Source organism: Juglans microcarpa x Juglans regia, chromosome 1D (assembly GCF_004785595.1).
Source record: "Juglans microcarpa x Juglans regia isolate MS1-56 chromosome 1D, Jm3101_v1.0, whole genome shotgun sequence".
Classification (NCBI taxonomy): domain Eukaryota; kingdom Viridiplantae; phylum Streptophyta; class Magnoliopsida; order Fagales; family Juglandaceae; genus Juglans; species Juglans microcarpa x Juglans regia.
In genome coordinates, this window is record NC_054594.1 from 43,643,196 (window position 1) to 43,663,789 (window position 20,594).

Consider the following 20,594-nt stretch of genomic DNA (forward strand, 5'->3'; position numbering starts at 1 on the left):
AAACATGTGCATGAAAATTTAGCTAGACATGCTAGCTTATGAGTTGTCAGGCTTGATAAGTTGATTAAGATTATCTAGATCACGAGAAGATCATGATTGAATTCATATCACAAGTTTTATCTCTGATATAAAGTAAAAATAAGAACAAGAAGTAGTTGAATACATAAATAATTAGAAAAAATATTAAGCTCATAAATAATATTACTAATTTTCAATGAGATTTCATCCTCAAGTTTATTTGAAAATTTAGTTAAACATATTCATGAAAATAAACTTTAAAATGTGAACATAAATAAATATGAAAATAGTATTTTAAAAAACTAAGGAAAAATAAAAATTACATTTCTCAGGACTTAAACATTGGTATAAAAACTAGATCAAAATTAGTATTTTGTTTTCTACGTTAATGCTAATCTCTCTCTCTCTCTCTCTCGTTATTTTCATGTTTCTTTGTTCCGTGGTCCATTAATGTGCAGTTGCAGCCCCTTTTCACGCCAGCGTGCTTTGTTCCGTGGTAAGTGCAGCGCGTGTTTTGTTTTTTGTTTTTGTCTGTCTTTTACCGTTTCTTATTTTTTAGTTTTACGTGGACTTAAAACTTATCTTTTTGCTACTTATTTTTTAAAGAAGTCTATCTTTGTAAGTACGTACAGTGCCTCGACATAATATTAGCTTTATAATTCTTTCCTAATTCCAATACCAATTAATTAAAAAAAAATTTAAAATTAAGTGAGAAAAATAAATATATCAAAACTAATAAAATATAAAAACTAACACTATGTATTTATGATAATAATTTATTTAAAATAATAAAAATATACATAATTCGACTATTATGATTGGTATTGGTCCCTCACGATCCAACGAACCGTGTCCATATTGGCCCCTTACATTTACACTAATATATAGGTTCAGCTTCGTGCATGGAACTAGCTCGAAGGCGGCCGTTTGGATGGTGATGTGAGATGAGATGAGATAGTTTTAGATAAAAGTTGAAAATTAAATAAAATATTGTTAAAATATTATTTATTATTTATTATTATTATTTTGAGATTTGAAAAAACTGAATTATTTATTTTATATATCTCTCTTTTATTTTTCAAATCAGCGAATTAAGCATATCTTATACACGTTTTAATTAGTCAACACATGCAATTAATTATCATTTAAAGTAATTTCTTAAATGCACAATATTATATAATAGTTTTGTTATTTAGGATCGATCGCTTCATATATACTGTTGTAATACAATTATCATCACTTAGGAAACACACACACACATATATATAAACACCAAACTGTCAATAAAAAGGAAATTAGGCTAATTCCCCGATCAAATATCCAGTAGTACTGTCACATGATCATACATATATAAAATGGAATTGGGGGAAGAGAAAGTGGCACAGATCGACGTTATTTCCCTTAACATTCATGCTAAGATCACATCTTTTATTTACATCTATATAATCAAAACATCATGACTTGTCTAACGCCTTTGGAAATTAAGGACCATGATGGCAAAGCCAAAGATGCATGCAAAGAGGGCTGCAAACCCAACAACTCCAACTGCTACCTCTGCAACGAAGTCATGTTTGTATCCAAAATAACTTGTCGCAAAAGCTTCCACTGTTAAACCTGTGTCAAGCATGTCCTTTACATCTCCAAACTGGGAAGCAACCAATCCATACATGGTCCAAGCCATTGGACATGCCCAGTAATACCATCTCCACTATATAGGTATCCGCTGATCATCGACGTTGTTTAATTACCAATTAGTACGAAAATGAAAGGAAAGAAAATGAATGAAAAGGAAATGAAAGGAAGATCAGATGACCAAGAAAAACATCAATTCAGTTATTGTTAGATGCATGCATATATGTATCACTAATTTACATTATATATATACTTACTGGTCCTGGTATAGTGAATCCTGAAAAGAGGTTCCATAGTGCATGAAATGCAATGGAAACTACAGAAGCGATCTTGTGGTTTGGTGTCAACGCAACGCTCATCATGCCGAAATAGGTGTAGTACATTAATCTGAAGTATGTGAAAAAGATGTACCAAAAGAATTTGGTGGCAGTCCATTCAAATCCAATCATTGAATAGACTATGACAACGTATACTGCAGCTTGTACAAAACCATATGGAAGCTCAATCACAGCCTGCCGGAAGATATGGAAATGGTATCAACGTGCAAAATCTCTTTAATTATTATTGATAAAGTGCATAAACTTTGTCTCCGTGTTTACCTGTGCAAATGCATATGACGAGGCTGAATACATTCCAGCAGCTCTTTCTCTGTAAAAGACTGTTCGTTCAACATCCACAACCGGCTGAACAGACGAAGCAGTTTGGAGGCCAAGGAAGGCAATGGCAGCATACATAGAGCCCATCACATTAAAGAGATTCTGTTGCTTTTCACTGCAATTAGAAATAGAAAGATACATTATATTTAATATAATGTATCAATCAACCACAGAAGTCCCAAGTTAACCCTCCGAGACTGACTTACATTTTAGAGCCTCGGTCCCAGAACATTGTTCCAAATGTCAAGGCTACGGCAACTGTAAAGAGCATTCTTGCAGCAGTGTATGGTGGGTTCCTCCAGTAGGACAAATGTTGTTTCCATAAGCATGCCATGCATTGTGTGAAAAACGACTGAGAGTATTGACTTGGGAAATAGATGTCCTTTGAAGCAGGAGCAGGCTTGTTCAATTGTTCAATAATTGCCTTGTTTCTCCTAATGCATTTGCAATACAATATTTCAAGTGAAAAATATCTTATACATGACATGGTCACGATACATGGTATATATAATATTAATATTTTTTGTTACGATATAATTGTCAAGTAATAGAACATTAAACCTACCTATACAACTCCGAGTTCTTGTATATTTTTGTGAAATCGACACCCAAAGCTATTTCCTCCATTGAAGTCGTAATTTCCAACATCCATGTTGCTGGGTTGTAACCATCTTTAATTTTTTTGATTCCTTCGATGCTCTAGATGAAAAAAAAAAATACAGGTATGAGCAAGTATACAAAACAACTAAGATTAATGATTTTTTTCATATATATTCTTATTCCCAAAGTGTAAGGCCCATTTTTATTTTTTTCTTGGTGAAGCCCAGATCGCACGCGGGGGCCCAGCCCCTTTCATTTTAAGTGGGCAAACGACGCCGTTTTGGGAGGGGTAAGTTTCTTCTCCCTTTTCTTTTCCCTCCCCCGATCCCTTCTTCCCCTCTTTCGGTTTCTTTTTCCTCTGTTTTGCCCCGTGTCCCTCTCCTTCCTGTAACCCACTCACCTTCCCGAATCCCTCTCTTCTCTTTGTTGAGTTTGTTTTGTGGTTCCGAATCCCATGCCCTAAATTTCCTCAATTTTCCTTTTCCCTCACTTTCGGTTTTTCTCTCATAGTCGACGTCTCTCTCTCGCGTCCCGCTATTTCTGCAGTTAGTGTTCCTCTCTTCAAGCTCGTCTCTTCTCTCCCTCTTGCGCTGCATCATCATCTTCAGGTATCTCCCTTTTCCTCTCAAGTCGACGCCTTTTATTTTATTTGTAGTTTATTTATGTTTTTTATTTTTCTTCTTTCTTCAATATAGCCCCTGTTTCATTGTGCTGCCGCGTGGGGTGTTTCCAGGTGGTGTTGCTGCGTTTTCTCCCTACTGGTGGTTTGGTTTTTAGACGCTCATCCACTCTCATTTCTCGTTTGTTCTCTCCCATTTGTGAAGTGTTTTATCTCCTTACCGTAGTGTTGACGCCGAACTCTGTCAAACCGGTAAGGGGTGAGGAAACCGAGTGCTATTTTACGTTCCTGTTTCATGGTGTAAATTCGTGGCTTTTGATGTTATAATTCTTGGAAAAAAATTTCTACTTTTTATAATATGATGTTGGGGGCTTTGTGTTCTGTTGGTGTTTTCTTGTTGAAGAAAAATTTATAAATGGTGGCTTATGGGTGTTGGCGAGGTGGTGTGGGAGGAGTTTTGAAGTTGTGTAATGTTGTTTTAGTTAAATTGTTGGTGGTTGCTTAGAGTTATAGCTGCTGAAATGAGGATGAATTATTGATTATTTGAGTTGGCATTGGTTTTGATGGGCTTATAGGTCAATATTAAAATTAGAATTTGTTTTTTTTTCTTTATTTTTGGGTTGATGATCGGGCTGTTCAGATTACCATATGGTCGTATTAGTGAGTTGTTTTTGGCTATATTATGGGTTTTAATTATTAGAAGGACGTTATGTCAATTGTTGTTTGATACTCAGTGTTTATATTATTTTTATGAATAGGTGACGAGATTGATAGAGATCGTTTTCAAGGCTTAGATGATACGCTGCAGGAGTCAGGTAAGTGGGATTCCTATGCTAGGTTTTATACAAGTTAATAAGACTGAGGTTGACTTTCTGAAAACTTGCATATTTTGTGATGAGATGAGAACTTGGAAAAACAAAGATCAACCTCGGTCGCTTATTTGCATTATTGATGAAATCTGTGTGAAAAAAGAAAAATACTTTCTGACGTGCATTGTGTAGACATGAGCTAAATTTTGTCATGTGATTTCTGAAATCAGAAAAATGAGCGATATTGAAAATCTAAAAAACTGTGCATTTATTTATAAAGATGTTCTGGCTTTTGTTTTCAGTGTGTGTAAACTGACTGATTATGTTTTGGTATTCTGTATTATTTTGATATAACATCTGAAAACCTTTGGCATGGTATACTGGATTTTGTATCTGACTCTGTCTCTGCTTTGCTCTGCTCTGCTCTGTTATGCTCTGCTCTGTTTTGGGTTGGTACCAATTTCTCTGTCTCTGAGTGCACCCACTTTGGAAACAAAGTGGTTTTATTGTGGTATTTTATGTGTGCACACTCGGGGTTCCGAGAAGAATAAAGGAAAGATTCACCTCTGTCTCTGCCTGGTTTGGCCACCGGTGTTAGCACAACCCTACCACGGGGGTGAAACATGGTCTCTGCTCTGTGTGATGCTCTGTTTTGATGTGATAATGATACTCAGTTTATGTTATGCTAAAGTATTACGGGTTTTACTTGTCTTAAAACTATCGTTCTGTTACATTTGGAAAAATATGTTTTTTTTTGTTCTGCATATTGTACTTGGTAAATGCTCATGTTTGCACGATAGCATATGTCTCTTGCTTACTGAGTTGTTGATAACTCACTCCCTATTTTCATAATATTTTCAGATGATGTGGATAGTCCAACTGAGGATCGGGTTTAGTTTGGTGAGCATGATTAAGCTGAGGAGAGGATGTTAAGAGAAGGAATTCTGATGTCTTTCAGACTTAATATCTCTTAGATTTAATTTTATCTTGGGTTAGTAAGACTCGTTAAGTTATCAATTTGGTTTGTTATGACTACCGGAAGATTGTTGACTCCTTAGTTTATTTTTTTGTTCTGTTGCAATATTGGTTTTATGGAGTTTTCAAGGTGTTTATTTGGAAGACTTGAGTTTGAGTTTTGATAATAAAGTTTTGATGGAGATTTATTTTAGTTGTGTCGGAATTTGTGTTTATAAGTCACATATAGTAACTCTCCAAGCCACCCGAATTTGGGGCATTACACAAATAATCACACCTCAAAATACTTGATAAGGTGGCAAGAATGGCGACCCAATGGCCCCACATATATCTCCTGTCCTCCGCGTTTCATTAGGAAAAGCTGCAACCCCGTGATTTAGTATATATCTTATATATAGTCAAGTTTTGAAGAGAACCTACAAAAACGCTTGAAGCTAGCCTTGGATTTTAACATTGCTCACCTCATCAAAAGCTTCAAAAATGTCAATGCTTGGCTGATGGATGGTGCAAACTACTGTTCTTCCCGTATCTACTGTGTTCCTTATTGTCCGCATAACAATGGCTGCAGCTCTTGCATCTAGACCTGAAGTTGGCTCATCCATGAATATTATGGAGGGGTTTGCAACAAGCTCGATTGCAATCGTGAGCCTTTTCCGCTGCTCGGTTGACAGACCATTAACTCTAGGAATTCCAACTAATGCCTGCCTCAAAGGGTTCAACTCCACTAGCTCCATGACTTCCTCAATGTACATCTGTAAACATATATTGTAATTGAAAATACAGTAAATCACTGGCACTTGTATAAATTTTCAAGCTCCTTAAGTTGTATCTTTTTATTGAGGAAGGAGGGTTGGGTATTAGGGAACTAAAAAAGTTAAGAAGTCTCTCTTTAAGACGTTTGCTTAGAGTTTCTATATATGGGTCTTCTCTATGAACAATTGTTTTGAGCCAAGTCTAAGAAATTTTATCATCCATTTATAATTTGTACTGCTTGGACGAATTCTAGCCTTGGGATATTCATCTCATCTATTTTGCAAGAGGTTATGATTAAAGGCGCCAGGGGGTTGGTTAGATCTAGAGGATCATAATTAATGTGGAGTTTTTTTTATGATATTTGGTCTGATCAATGATTGATGGTAAATGAGGTTTCTGTTCATACCCTTATAAGTCAGAAGAGATACGACATTCTTTTCTTTCTCTAAAAATATTAAAAGTTCTTGCACTTTAGGTACTTCATCCACTTGTATTTTGGTGTATTCTTTATGATAAGGTTTAGCAGCACCATGATTAGCAATAATAGAGCAAAAGTCTTTGTTTATTAATTAATAGATCAAAGACGTTAATTTGATAATACAAGTGAGTTTATTAACCTTGATACCGTGACTGGTTTCATATATCCTGATATTCAGCCTTGCTAATAGAAGTCGAGCTCAAATTCTAAAATATTATTGAAAACTAATCTAAACAAGCTGAGTACTTGACAGTCCAGCAGCAGTACTATAAAGGGAGTTTAAGCCTAGGACACATCTCGATCAAGTTAAATTTGGACTGGAAATAGCACTAGAAATTGTAGGAAAAAGAAATAGCAATAGCCCGAAGCGCATTTTTCTTTAAGTTACCTACCTTCCTTGATTCAGAATCGATATCATGAGGGGATAAACGTAGCCATGCTGAGAAAAGCAAGGACTCATAGACAGTAAGATAAGGAGAGTGGATGTCATTTTGCTCACAATATCCAGAAATTCGAGCAAATGTTTCTTGCTTCTTCGGGTACCCTGAAATTGTGATGTTCCCCTCAATATATCCACCAGTTTTCCTACCAGCTAGCACGTCCATCAGAGTTGTTTTACCGGCACCACTAACACCCATCAAAGCTGTGAGGACACCTGGCCTAAAAGCACCACTCAAACCCTTCAGAAGCACCAATTTCTCCTCAAGGACACCCTGATCCTTCATTTCCTGCATGTTATATTGAAAGGATCATGAGTTCTCTAATTTCTGGAAAATCCCATCTTAATGAAGCAAATGGAAGCTTTAATTAATTAATTAAAAAAAACTATAATATCATGATCATCAGTTACCTGCGGCATGTAAACGGCATATGTAATTTCATCAAAGGTGATTGAATATGGTTCAAATGAAAGAACCATTCTTGTTTTCTTGTTATGGCTTGCCCTCATCTCTTCTTCTGTCGTTGCAGCAAAGGACCCAGCGGAGGTACTTCCCCTCCTAATCTCTTCTCCACTCCCTGCATGTTGATCAAACTTATTTAAGACTCGAATTGTACGTTAGGAAATATATATGACTGATATAATGTATACATACGTGGAATATCACCTATATTGCTACAATGATGTGGGTTATTCCCTCTTTGCGCTAATGGTATACCTTGGCCATTATTCTCTCCGTGTTCATTGCTTTCTAGTTGTTCTGATTTTACAGTCTGTGGCTTCCCAAGGGCTGCACAAAGTTATCCTACGTTATATAGTACATTTCTTCTATACTTAAAAAGGATTAAAAGTGTGAATAGGAGATGATGCGCACGGTTGAGAAAAGCGAGAGCTAGAATGGCACCGATGTTGAATAGTAGTATGAATCCAGTCAATGCCCCAATGTCTCAAGAAATACAAAAGCAAGGAGAGAAGGGTACAGACTTCCCTACAACCACACGTCAGAATGAGAGCCCTTTCCATTCCTAATAGCAGAGTGTATTCCCCCACTACATGGCTGCTGCACTCTGATGAATTCTGTTATAGTTTTGTCTTCTCTTGTATAGGCACTTAGCATTAGCTGGCAGACTCAACTTTATTCTTTTTATTCTTTTGTTCGATAGGCTCAGCACATATATATATATATATATATATATATATATATATATATGTTTTTCCTGGTTGTAAAAAAGTGATACAGAAAACACAAAAGAGAATGAAATTATCTTTCTTCCATTGTGTCTCGATCCTAGACTTTTAACATGGTATCACAGAGACAGGTTTTCCCATTCTCATATTGCCTTGTTTTCTCCTAGTCATTTTATTAATCACTTTCTCAGCATTTGATCTCTCTTTTTTTTTTTGCCTTTCTTTTTCTCAAACTACTACTCCATCAATGGCAGAGGACAATGATTCCAGTGATTCCAACAGTGTGGCATCTCACCCATCCAATGATTTCATCAATCCCGCATTTCTCCCTCAGAAAACCCAAACAGCCCATATTTTCTTCATCACAGTGATAACTCCCACACTGTGGTCATCACTCCTCCCCTCACTGGGTCGAACTACCTCACATGACATAGGTCCTTTACTCTAGCCATTTCAATTAAGAACAAAATGGGGTTTCTAGATGGGAGAATCTCAACCCCAGATTTGGCTGATTCTCTCTACGTTCCTTGGCTACGCTGCAACAACCTGATTCTCTCATGGATACTCAACTATATTTCGAAGGAAATAGCCTCCAACGTCTTCTACATCAGCTCTGCAAAGGAGGTATGGGAAAAACTCAAGACTCGTTTTGCTCAACCAGATAACATGCAGATTTTCCAACTTCAACAGCAACTTAGCACTGTTGTGCAAGGGACACAGTTGGTAAGCGAATACTTCACTCAATTAAATGGTATATGGGAGGAATTGCACAACTATAGGCCGTTACCTTACTGTTCTTGTGGGCTTTGTACTTGTGAAGCACTTAATTCAGTTGGGGATATACAACAATCAAATTATGTGTTCAAATTCCTCATGGGATTGAACGATTCCTATGAAACAATAAGAGGACAAATAATCCTCATGAGCCCAATCCCTTCATTAGATAAGACGTTTTCTATGGTTATGCAAGAAGAAAGGCAGAGGCAAACCAGGAGCTTAGTCTTGCCAGCCACTGAATCTTCGACTCTTGCTGCTCAGTTCAAAAGAAAGGAAAAATCAGATTTAACTTGTCAACATTGTGGAAAGGCAGGGCATACACGAGAGAAATGCTACAGGCTTGTTGGGTTTCCTCCAAACTTCAAATTCACAAAGACTAAGCCAGGGTACTCGAGCAATAGTTCTTCTGGTTTTCACTCGGCTAATTAGGTGGTGTCTCAGGGTCAAGGGAAGGTGTTTTTGGAAGGTCCTTAGTTGCCATTCACTCAGGATTAGGTTCAGAGGCTGTTAGCACTTGTGGATGGTCAGTCTCTACAGCCTAGTCATAACCATCTTTCTGCTTCTCAAGCAACAACCTCCACCAACGCAGAATCTACTCCATCCATAGCTGTTCATTCCAACATGGCAGGTATACCTCATTGTCTTTCTACTACATCGGCATCACCTTTTTCACCTTCTCAGCATCATAGTTTCTTATCACTCTCACATAAGAAACTTCATAGCATTGATGACACACCTTGGATTGTTGACAATGGAGCTACATATCATATGGTCTGTTCTCCCTCTCTACTCACCACAATTACTTGCACCACTAAAGCCCATGTTCAACTTCCTAATGGTACTCAAGTTGCTGTCACCCATATTGGTGATGTGCAACTTTCAGCATCTATCATACTTAAAAATGTCCTCTGCGTTCCTACCTTCAACTTTAATCTACTCTCTGTAAGCAAATTCACTCGTGACTCTCTTATTTGCTTAGTATTTTTGGATCACTTCTGTTTTCTGCAGGTCCGATCTTCATGGATAACGATTGGAATTGCTAGAGTTCATCATAGGCTATACTTCCTTGATCTCAGCTCACTCGGGCGCACTCCTTCCAACCAGAAAATCAAAACTCACTTACCTTCCTCCAATACTCGGGTTTGCAATGCTGTGACACAACAGGAGTTCAACATTTGGCACTTTAGATTAGGGCATTTATCCAATCAAAGGCTGAATTTAATTCAGTCCTCTTCTCCTTATGTAAAGTGTAAAGAACAAACTCATTGTACTGTTTGTCACATGGCAAAGCAAAAACGAATTTCCTTTCAATTAAGTGAATCTTCAACTTCATCTATCTTTGAATTAATGCATTGTGATGTTTGGGGACCATATTCACAAGCTTCTCTACAAGGACATCACTATTTTTTAACCATTGTCGATGATTACAGCCAGGTTACATGGGTTTATTTAATGAAGTTCAAATATGAAGCTAAACAGCTTCTACAATCATTCATTCACATGATAAACACCCAATTTAACTCCAAAGTCAAGCAAATTAGGACCGACAATGGTTTAGAATTCCATATGCCGGATTTCTTCCACTTTCATGGAATCATCCATCAAAAAACTTATGTCTATACACCACAGCAAAATGGAGTGGTAGAACGGAAACACCAACACTTGCTCAATGTAGCTCGGTCACTTCTTTTTCAAGCCTCCCTTTCAATAAAATTTTGGAGGGATGCTATTTTAACAGCCACATATTTGATTAATAGGATACCGACTCCAATTCTCCACAACAAATCGCTATATGAGATCCTCTTTTCTTCTTTCCCTACTTACTCACATTTGAGAGTCTTTGGGTGCCTATGTTATGTCTCTACTCTTAAGCATAACAGATTAAAATTCGACTCTAGGGCACGAAAATGCATATTTCTGGGTTATCCTTCAAGAACTAAAGGATATAAAGTGTTTGATTTAAACACCCAAACTACTCTTGTCTCTAGGGATGTCATTTTTATGGAATCAGTTTTTTCCATTTCAGGATTCAAACTCAACCCCTTCCATTAATACTCAACCTGATTCCTTCTCAATTAATCCACCTGTTTTTTTTTTTTACTTTAGCACCTCATCTACTCCCACTAACATCAATTCCCCTCTTGTTCCTACTTCCAATTTAGATTCTTCTTCTATTGCATCTCATTCATCTCCTTCTCCTTCTCTCGGATCAGATTGTACTCCTCCCCTAGAGGCATCTGCTGATGATATAATTGAGGAAACACACACTGAGTTGTTTTCTCCTACTGCACCACTACCACAAACTGACCTGAGGCGATCCGAGAGAATTAGACACACCCCCTCATACTTGAATGATTATCATTGTGCACTTGTTGCACCCTCATCTGCTAGTAGTTTGTTTTCTACCTCCACCACTCATCCTCTTTCACATCACCTTACTTATGATCAATTATCTCCCTCTCATAAATCATATGCCCTCTCTCTTTCTCTCACACACGAACCTAAAACTTATGAAGAGGCTGTAGTTTCTCCTCATTGGCGTGCTGCCATGCAATCTGAACTTAATGCTCTTGAGGCAAATGGCACCTGGTCCATTACTTCTCTACCCCCAGGCAAGAAGACCATTGGGTGTAAGTATGTTTTTAAGAAGAAACTCAAATCAGATGTGTCCATTGATAAGCACAAGGCTCGGTTGGTAGCTAAAGGTTACACTCAACGAGAAGGGTTTGACTACGAAGAAACCTTCAGCCCAGTAGCAAAGCTCACTACTGTCAGATTGTTCTTAGCTTTGGCATTACGGACCAGTTGGATGTCCATAATGCTTTTCTTCACTGAGATCTCTCTAAAGAGATTTATATGGAGCTTCATTCGGGATTTTAGGTTAAGGGGGAGTCTCATTCCAAGAGTAGTAAACTTGTTTGCAAGTTACACAAATCTCTTTATGGCTTGAAACAAGCCTCTAGACAATGGAACTCCAAATTTACTTCTTCTCTCCTTGCTATTAGGTTTAAACAATCAAAATTAGACTATTCTTTATTTACAAGGACTGATGAGAATGGTTTTATGGCTCTCCTCGTATATGTCGATGACATTATAGTGGGGAGTAACAATTTAGCAGCTATAGAAGCAATCAATGTTTATTTGCACACTCAATTCAAGATTAGAGATCTAGGAGCTCTCAAATACTTTTTAGGTTTGGAAGTTGCGAGATCATCAACTGGAATTCATATTTGTCAAAGGAAATACACTTTGGAAATTCTTGAAGATGCCGGATTATTAGGGTGCAAATCTGTTGACACTCCCATAGAGCAAAATCACAAGCTGTCACATGCTTCCAAGGATCCTTTATCTGATATAACTGGCTATAGAAGGCTCATTGGTAGGCTGATATTTGACAATCACAAGGCCCGACATCACCTATGCAGTAAGTGCTCTTAATCAATTTATGGATAAGCCGAGCCAAGAACACTTGCACACAGCTCATAGGATACTCAGATATTTAAAAGGGTCAATTGGATAGGGTATTTTCTTTGCCTCTAGTTCAGATCCACATTTAAAAGCCTATAGTGACTCGGATTGGGTAGCATATCCCGATACGAGGAGGTTAGTCACATGTTTTTTGTATATTTCTTGGAGACTCTTTGATCAGTTGGAAGTCAAAGAAGCAATTGACTATGTCTCGATCCTCTGCTGAGGCAGAATACCGAGCTTTAGCACATATTAGTTGTGAGATAGTATGGTTAATCACATTGATCAAAGATTTCAATACAACTCATGAACAACCTGCACTTCTTTTCTGTGATAGTCAATCAGCCATTCACCTCACCAAAAATCCTGTTTTCCATGAAAGAACTAAGCATGTGGAGCTGGATTGTCATTTCGTTCGGGAAAAGGTATTGGTTGGAACTATCACACCAGTCCATGTGGGATCAAAATTTCAATTGGCGGATATATTTACTAAGGCGTTATCAGCTCCTGTCTTGAATTTCTTATTGTCCAAGATTGGCATCTTGAACATATATGCCCATCTTGAGGGGGAGTCTCAAGAAATACAAAAGCAAGGAGAGAAGGGTACAGACTTCCCTACAACCACATGTCAGAATGAGAGCCCTTTCCATTCCTAATAGTAGAGTGTATTCCCCCACTACATGGTTGCTGCACTACATGGCTGCTGCACTGCTGCACTACATAGCTGCTGCACTCTGATGAATTCTGTTATAGTTTTATCTTCTTTTGTATAGACACTTAGCATTAGCTGGCAAACTCAACTTTATTCTTTTTATTCTTTTGTTTGATAGGCTTAGCGCATATATATATATATATATATATATATATATGTTTTTCCTGGTTGTAAAAAAGTGATACAGAAAACACAAAAGAGAATGAAATTATCTTTCTTCCATTGTGTCTCGATCCTAGACTTTTAACACAATGCCTATCCAATACCAATATGCATGCGGGAAGAACCCTCGAGACCTCAATACCTCAACTCCAAGTGTCTCGTTTGAGTTATTAAGAACCTAATTCATTGAAGAAGTGCTGTAAGAAAAAAAAAAAAAATCTTTCTCTTAAGAGTCAGCAGAAAGCTTCAGGGTCGAAATTTATAGTTAAGGAAATCACATGGCTCCAACTCTTCCCGAGGAACTCATTTGCCACTATTGCATTTTGCCCATACATGATTGGTGAAAGCCAGTTTTTAGGCTATGTTTGAGTAGTGATAATACTTGAGAAGTGTCGAGAATGTTTGTGAATAGTAATGAAAAAGTAATAATAGAATAATAAATAATAGGTAAAAAGTAATAAATAGTAAAAAAATAGGTAAAAAGTAATAATAAAAGAAAAAATAGTAGTGAGAGTATTTGAAGTATTATTAGTACCCAAACGTAGCCTTAATATCCTCTGTAGATCGAAGTAAGAAGAAAGCAACATTTTTTAAAGGGATAGTCTAGTCATGTGGATGGGGTTAGCTAAAAATATGCAAACCAAAGTATAACCTCTTGACAGGACAAAGCCACCCAATGCAAAAAGTAAGGTCAATACATACGTCCCGAACGTGTTAGCAACAATCATGTTCCTAGCCATTGCCGCAATAAATCGGAATAGTGCTGAAGATGTCTGGGCTAGAACTATTAGCAGAAGGTACTGCTTAAACAACCTGCATGCAGTTGCACGTACGTCGATATCAAAGATGATAGAGACGTTACTTATTATTTTCTTTTAGAATAATATTATACACAGTCATTTTTATGTATTTTTTATAAATTTTATTATTGATATGATTGGTCAAAATAATTATTTTATTTTAAAAAAGAGTGACCAATTACATAATTAATAGAGTGCGTAAGAAATATACAAAAGTGAGTAGTACTATATACATAGTGTTTTTTTTTTTATAATTTTTTTACAACTTTTGAAAAGGATTGATTGTATATTTATGGTTGCTTATATTATCGTCTCATCTCAATTTACGTGATATACAAATATCAAAATAAAAACCATTCATATTCAACAACTACTAATAAAATCATTTTTTCTCATTTTTTATTTTCCAAGTTATTCAATTTTTTTTTTTAAATGAGAAGTTATTTATCTCTTTTTTTTTTTAAAAAATGAAAATTTAATGAAAGTCTTGGAATTAGACAAGTCAATTTTATTGATGATCAATGCTCAAACGAAAGTCTTATTCTTATTTAGCAGTCAAGATTAGGGATGTAAATTCAAACTAGAAAATCGGTCTGGACCGGACCAGTTTTGAACCGGTCTGGACCGGACCAGTTTTGAACCGGTCCGGTTCGGGATCGGTTCTTAGAATGTGAAAATCGGCCGGTTCGGATTTTAGGATTTTTCAGACCGAACAGGACCGGTTGATAAAAAATATATATGAAAAATAATATGTGTATTATTGTATATATAAGTTTTATACAAAATATTATATATATATTAATTATATAAGTTTTATATATTATGTATAATTATAAATTTTTATGTGAAATTTTTATATATAATATATATAATTATATATTCATATATGAAAAAATTTGTTATTATAATTTATAAATTATTACCTAAAATGTTAATTCTAAATCACTAAAAGTTTATAACTAATACTATTAGACTAATGGCTATAGTTATACTTATAATTAATACTACACGTTTTTACTAAAATTTTATAACTAATACTAATATTAAATTTATAGTTTATAACTAATACTAATATATAACTTATAATTATACCAATAGTCTAATATTAATACTATTATATAGTCTAATCTATTAATAAAAGTATAAAACAGACTTTTTTAAATCAGTTTTTATTTATTTATTTTTATAAACAAATTTTTAATGACAAATTGTTAAACTTACATTTTAAAAAAATTAGAAAATCGGACTGGATCGGACCGAAAACGGGTAAAACCGGAAGTTCTAGTTTAGGAGGATAACCGGTGCGTAATCGGTTTTGAAAAATATAAAACCGGTACATACTGATTCGGTCTTAAATTTTATCCAAAACCAGACAAGTTATACCCCTAGTCAAGATCCACCGCACCCGCGTATCGTTGGGAGTAATTAATAGATCAGTTTTACTTTCTTTCATTCATTCCTTCTTTCTTTCTTTCTTCTTTTTTTTTTCTTATTTTTATTTTTAAAAAATGCAAGGTATTTTTAATTGATCAAAGAATCTTGACATCAATTTTACTTAAATACATTAAATAATTCATTTTGCTTATTGTTTCTAATCCCTTTTAACATATTATATGTTACAGGAATTCATGAATTTGTAGCAACTGACCATGCATGCATGCGCAATAAATACAATGAATTATCTATTTTACCCATCATTTTTAATAACTTTAATTAATGGCCACCAATGACAGAATTTAAAACTAAATTATGGGAAACTTATAATTTAATGAAAGCTAGAGTTTTAAATATTAGCGAAAGAAACTAGTATTGTTTTAATTATTTAAATCTATAAAAAATTATAAATAATAACAATTAATTTAAAGTAGTACTTCTAGTACACCTATTACACTTTTAACTTCATAAAAAAAATTATGTATATGTTGTTTTTCATTCAATAACTTATAATAAAGCTCTTTCTGAGCATCCCAATTTATAATTAAGCACCCGGCCTATTTGACAACCATCAATACATAAAGTCAATTTTTCAGTTTTTCCCATTTGAGAAAAAAAAAGGCCAGGAATTAATTTGAAAGGAAAAACTGAAAAAATGACTTAATTTTATTAATGATGGACGTTGTCAAAGACTGCTACTTGTCATTTAAAATAGATTTAATTATGAAATACCTTGCAACATTTGGATCAAATCCAATGAAATGATAGGTCATGAAGACCCAAACTCCAACTTCCACGAACGTTATGGGGATTTTGAGGATCCATGATGGAAGAGCATATGCCCAGGAAGGGTAGAAAAGGAAGTCCCTTTGCTTGTAGAAAACAGGAATCTTTGCAATGGTCAAAGCAATTTCTGCCATTCCGTTCATCATATTCCTAGTCACAGCAAAGAACAAAGCGCCCAGGAAAACTCCTCCATCCTCTACTGAATGACGATGCATCTTGGTCCGTAAGAAAACTGTCATTGTTATAACTGCCAACAATGAAAGCTAACAGCAGCGAAAATAGTATTAATAGACAAATCACGTTTAATTTAAAGAAAAAAAAATGGAGCACTAAAAATAAAAGAAATAGACCAACTTGCGTGAGCTTGAACAAGTAGACGAATGAATTCCTCTTCATAAGCAAGTATTCTCTCGAGAAGCATGCTTTCAAAAGCTCCTTCTTGCTGAGACCATATTTCCTGGTTGTCAAAGCAGCTCTATGGTTTTTTGTCTTGTCGTATGGAGTTGCAAGCTCGTCTCCTAGTCTCCTTCCCACATGGAATGATTGGAATGCCTCTACAAATTTCTCGACCTTGACAAACCTGTAAGGTTCATCTCTGCGTGCCCAGTACTGCTCTTGATCTTTCCTTGAGGTCACCTGCATGTATCCAATATTGGGTATGGAACAAATAACATTTAGACATGAGATCGACTCCACAATATTAAAAGCTGATGAAGGGGGATCCAGCTATCGCATATTGACTCAAAATCTCCCGCTTTTCCCTTCAAGTCGTAAATTTAAGTTATTTTTTACTTTTTATGAAATATTTCAATTTCACTTTTAGAGATGATTTTGATTTTGATTAGGAAAATTTGGCAAGATACTTATTTTATTACGTATTTTAATTTTCTGCAATAATTAGTATTTTACCTTTTGGGAAATTTTCTCATAATTTCAGATTTTCATAATTATTCGAACCCGACTTGTGGGAAATTTTTCATAATTTCAGATTTCGGATTTTATCAATAAGATCTAGTACTCTTAGTATTTTGCGTCTTTAACAACCCGTGGAATAATCATAATCATCTTTAGATGGTCAATTAAATTTCACAAGTGGAAAAGAGTAGAAGGCTGAAAATCGCCCACACATACCTCTTGCAGGAAGTCAGCCACTCCTTTCCTTTCGGGACACTTGAAGCCCATGTATTCAAAAAATTCAAGAACGTGTTCACGAGGCCCCTGGTCACGATTTGCCCGTCGGAGAGGAGAATAATGTCGTCAAAAAGATCTTAAGTTTTAGGTGCTGGCTGGAGGAGGGAGATGACTGCTGTTCCATCAAGAAAGTGAACGTATCGCTTGATCGAATTCATAATTTGAAAAGTTGTAGAACTATCCAAACCAGTTGAAATCTCATCCATCAATAGAACCTTTGCTGGTCCGACCAGCATCTCCCCTGGATTTCAAGAATATTGCTGAAGATTATCATACTCCTGAGACAGCTAAATACTTAACAAAATGGTTATTTTACGCTTTTTAGTTGTTTAACCTGTTGTAACACGCCTCTTTTGCCCTCCAGAAATACCCCTCAGCATCTCATCTCCGACCATGGTATCTGCACAGACTTCCAATCCCAAAACCTATATATACAACATTCAAGTTTGAAGCAAGGTGGTACGTGGAGAAACTGAAGAATATTATGATCTGGATATTCCTAAAAGTCATTTTAATTTGTAAGTACAGAACTAAATGGAAAATTGGCAGTATGACCTTTAATATATAATCTATCGCCACGCTTGTGTCTTGACCTTCAGTTGCCTCGGCCTGAAGATTCAGAAGTCAGTTGACAGATGAAAAACAGTGTCAGACAATGTAATTAAGAACAATTGTGATAAATAAAAAAGCAAATAAAACTATCAAACTAATCGGTAACATCTAAAAATGTGACATATATATGTTATATATATATATATATATATATATATAGATTCCTCTGATAGCATGGATCAGTCATCTGATCAGAGCATGCAGCTAGTCCTGTCCTCACCTTCATATAGGTATCGATATCGGGGTCAGGCTTTATATTAGCCTCCTTTTCTCTTCTAGACAACTCTGCTAGCATTTCTGCAGATTTCCAGCATAATAATCAGTAATATTTATATATGAACCATTAATCACGTTACAACTTCTCGAAATTTCTGTTGAAGGACTGTATTTAAGAAAAAGAGAAAATTATGTTAATTCCTTAATTTGACTAACCATAGCGCGACCCGACGCCTTGGCACCTTGCAGAGAAGTCCAAGGTTTCCCTTACAGTCATTTCTCCAATATGGACATCATGTTGACTTATATAAGCAGCAGTCCTCTGGGGTACAAATTCCTCCATTCCATGGCCATTATAAGTCACTTTTCCTGAAAACTGGACGACAAGTTCAGATATTCAAATAAGAGATGACACCAATTAATGGTAGTGCTAATTAACTTAGATCCTACCGTTTGAAATCTGAAAAAGAATAATTCGAGATGTGACAAAAACTTCTTCAGTATTGCAACAAGTGATAAACCCACCAAAACCTGAAAATATGTTGTCCTAGTTGAAATTCTGTGGATGAAGATCAGAGTGAGAAACCTAAATAGCCTTCTGTATGTTATTACAGCTAGCTAGCTAATTTGTTTCTCATCCTTGAGTAGAAAGATATGAGGAAACATTGGTGATCTATATATAGAGGTATTACAAGATCAACAACGTCATGGTAGACTTCTGGAAGTTCTCCGCCCCATGATCGCCCGGGAATTAATTCATGAATTACTGAATGTTATTCCCCGTTAATTACAAAAAAAAAACAAAAAAACAAAAAAAAAACAAAATCAAAAACAAAAAACAGAGGTATATTAATTAACCCATGGTCTATATGCTATAACACTAGGGATGGGAGATGCCGCTTCTTTTGACAGCGTTTTTCACCCTTCAATTTACTATTAGTCCAATAAGCATGTACGATTCTATGACTTTGAAAGTGGATATTTGGTCCCTCAAATTGAGGAAAAGCTACTATAATTAATTATCAGCCCCAAGGCCTCTCAGGCGGGCACCAATATGTCATTGCATGCATGTTGCTTGATTAGGTTCCCAGCCCACATAATTAAGGGCTATAGTAGAGTAGAATTAATATGCGTGCTTCGAGTTGGAGGTGCCTTATTAGGTACAAAGGATTTGGCATATTAAACTGTATATCAATTTTGATATGACTTTTTTTATTGAAAAGAAAAATAAAAGAAGAAAAATTTTAAGAGAAGAAAAGATCCTATCTCTCACAAAAATTATTTTCGTCTTTAATTCACACTGTTTCATTAAACGGATGACTTACATGTCAGCTTTGGTGTTCGATTTGGTATGTGAACTCGCTTGCAAATGTAAATCGCGTACCGACGCTGACATGTAAGGTATTCGTTTAATGAAACAGTGCGAATTGAAGACGAAAATAATTTTCGTGAGAGAGAGAACATTTTCTTCTTTTATTTTTCTTTTGAATAAAAAATAGTTATGTCAGAAGCGGTTTGGTGTGTCAAATCAATTGTATCTAGCAAGGCTCTTACTTATGAGAATGTAACGACGTACTGTATAGTAGTCAACATTTTTTACTGCTTCTATCAACCAAAAATTAAGGAGAGAAAGAAGCAAAAGAAAAGAAAATGAAAAAGAAGTGTTGATATTGGGAGTGAGAAATACTTTTTTATTCCATTTGGTCTAGTTACAGTGAAATCTAAATATGATCCACAACACCAATTTATTGTAGCTAGAAGTTATATTTTTTTTTTTTTTTTTACATTTGCATAATCCAATGTAGTATATTTTTGGACTCTATTATCCAAACATTCTATTAGATTTGCATTTGCATAATCCAATGAGGATATTCTAAGGTTGTCAAATTACTATTTATTTTTAAAGATGTTTTTAATTTATTTTATTTTTTAAAAATATTTAAAATTGTTAAAAAAATCTATATAAAAAAGAACTAAAAAAAATACATGAAAATACATGCAAGAGCTGAGAGCCTCCAACGGGAGCTCTAGCATTATTCCTTTTTTTTTTTTTTTTTTTTTTTTTTTTTTTAATTGAAACATACTATAACAAGTACTTAAAAGTAAAGTGGGCAGGCAATGCTTAGAATAGGTTGGCAAGGCCAAACTGTAGATAATATAGACGTACCCGGCCCGCGGTTTACCTTTGAGCTTTGAAAATTTCTTTTCAACACGTAATTAAAGTAAATTAGGAAATTGAGTTTGTAATATTAATTCTGCATCCATCTTT

The 20,594-nt window shown here is 35.4% G+C and overlaps 1 pseudogene; it reads right to left on the reverse strand.

Moving 5' to 3' along the window:
* Positions 1-1,483: 1,483 nt before the first annotated feature.
* Positions 1,484-19,187, reverse strand: LOC121247875 (annotated as a pseudogene).
* Positions 19,188-20,594: the final 1,407 nt, after the last annotated feature.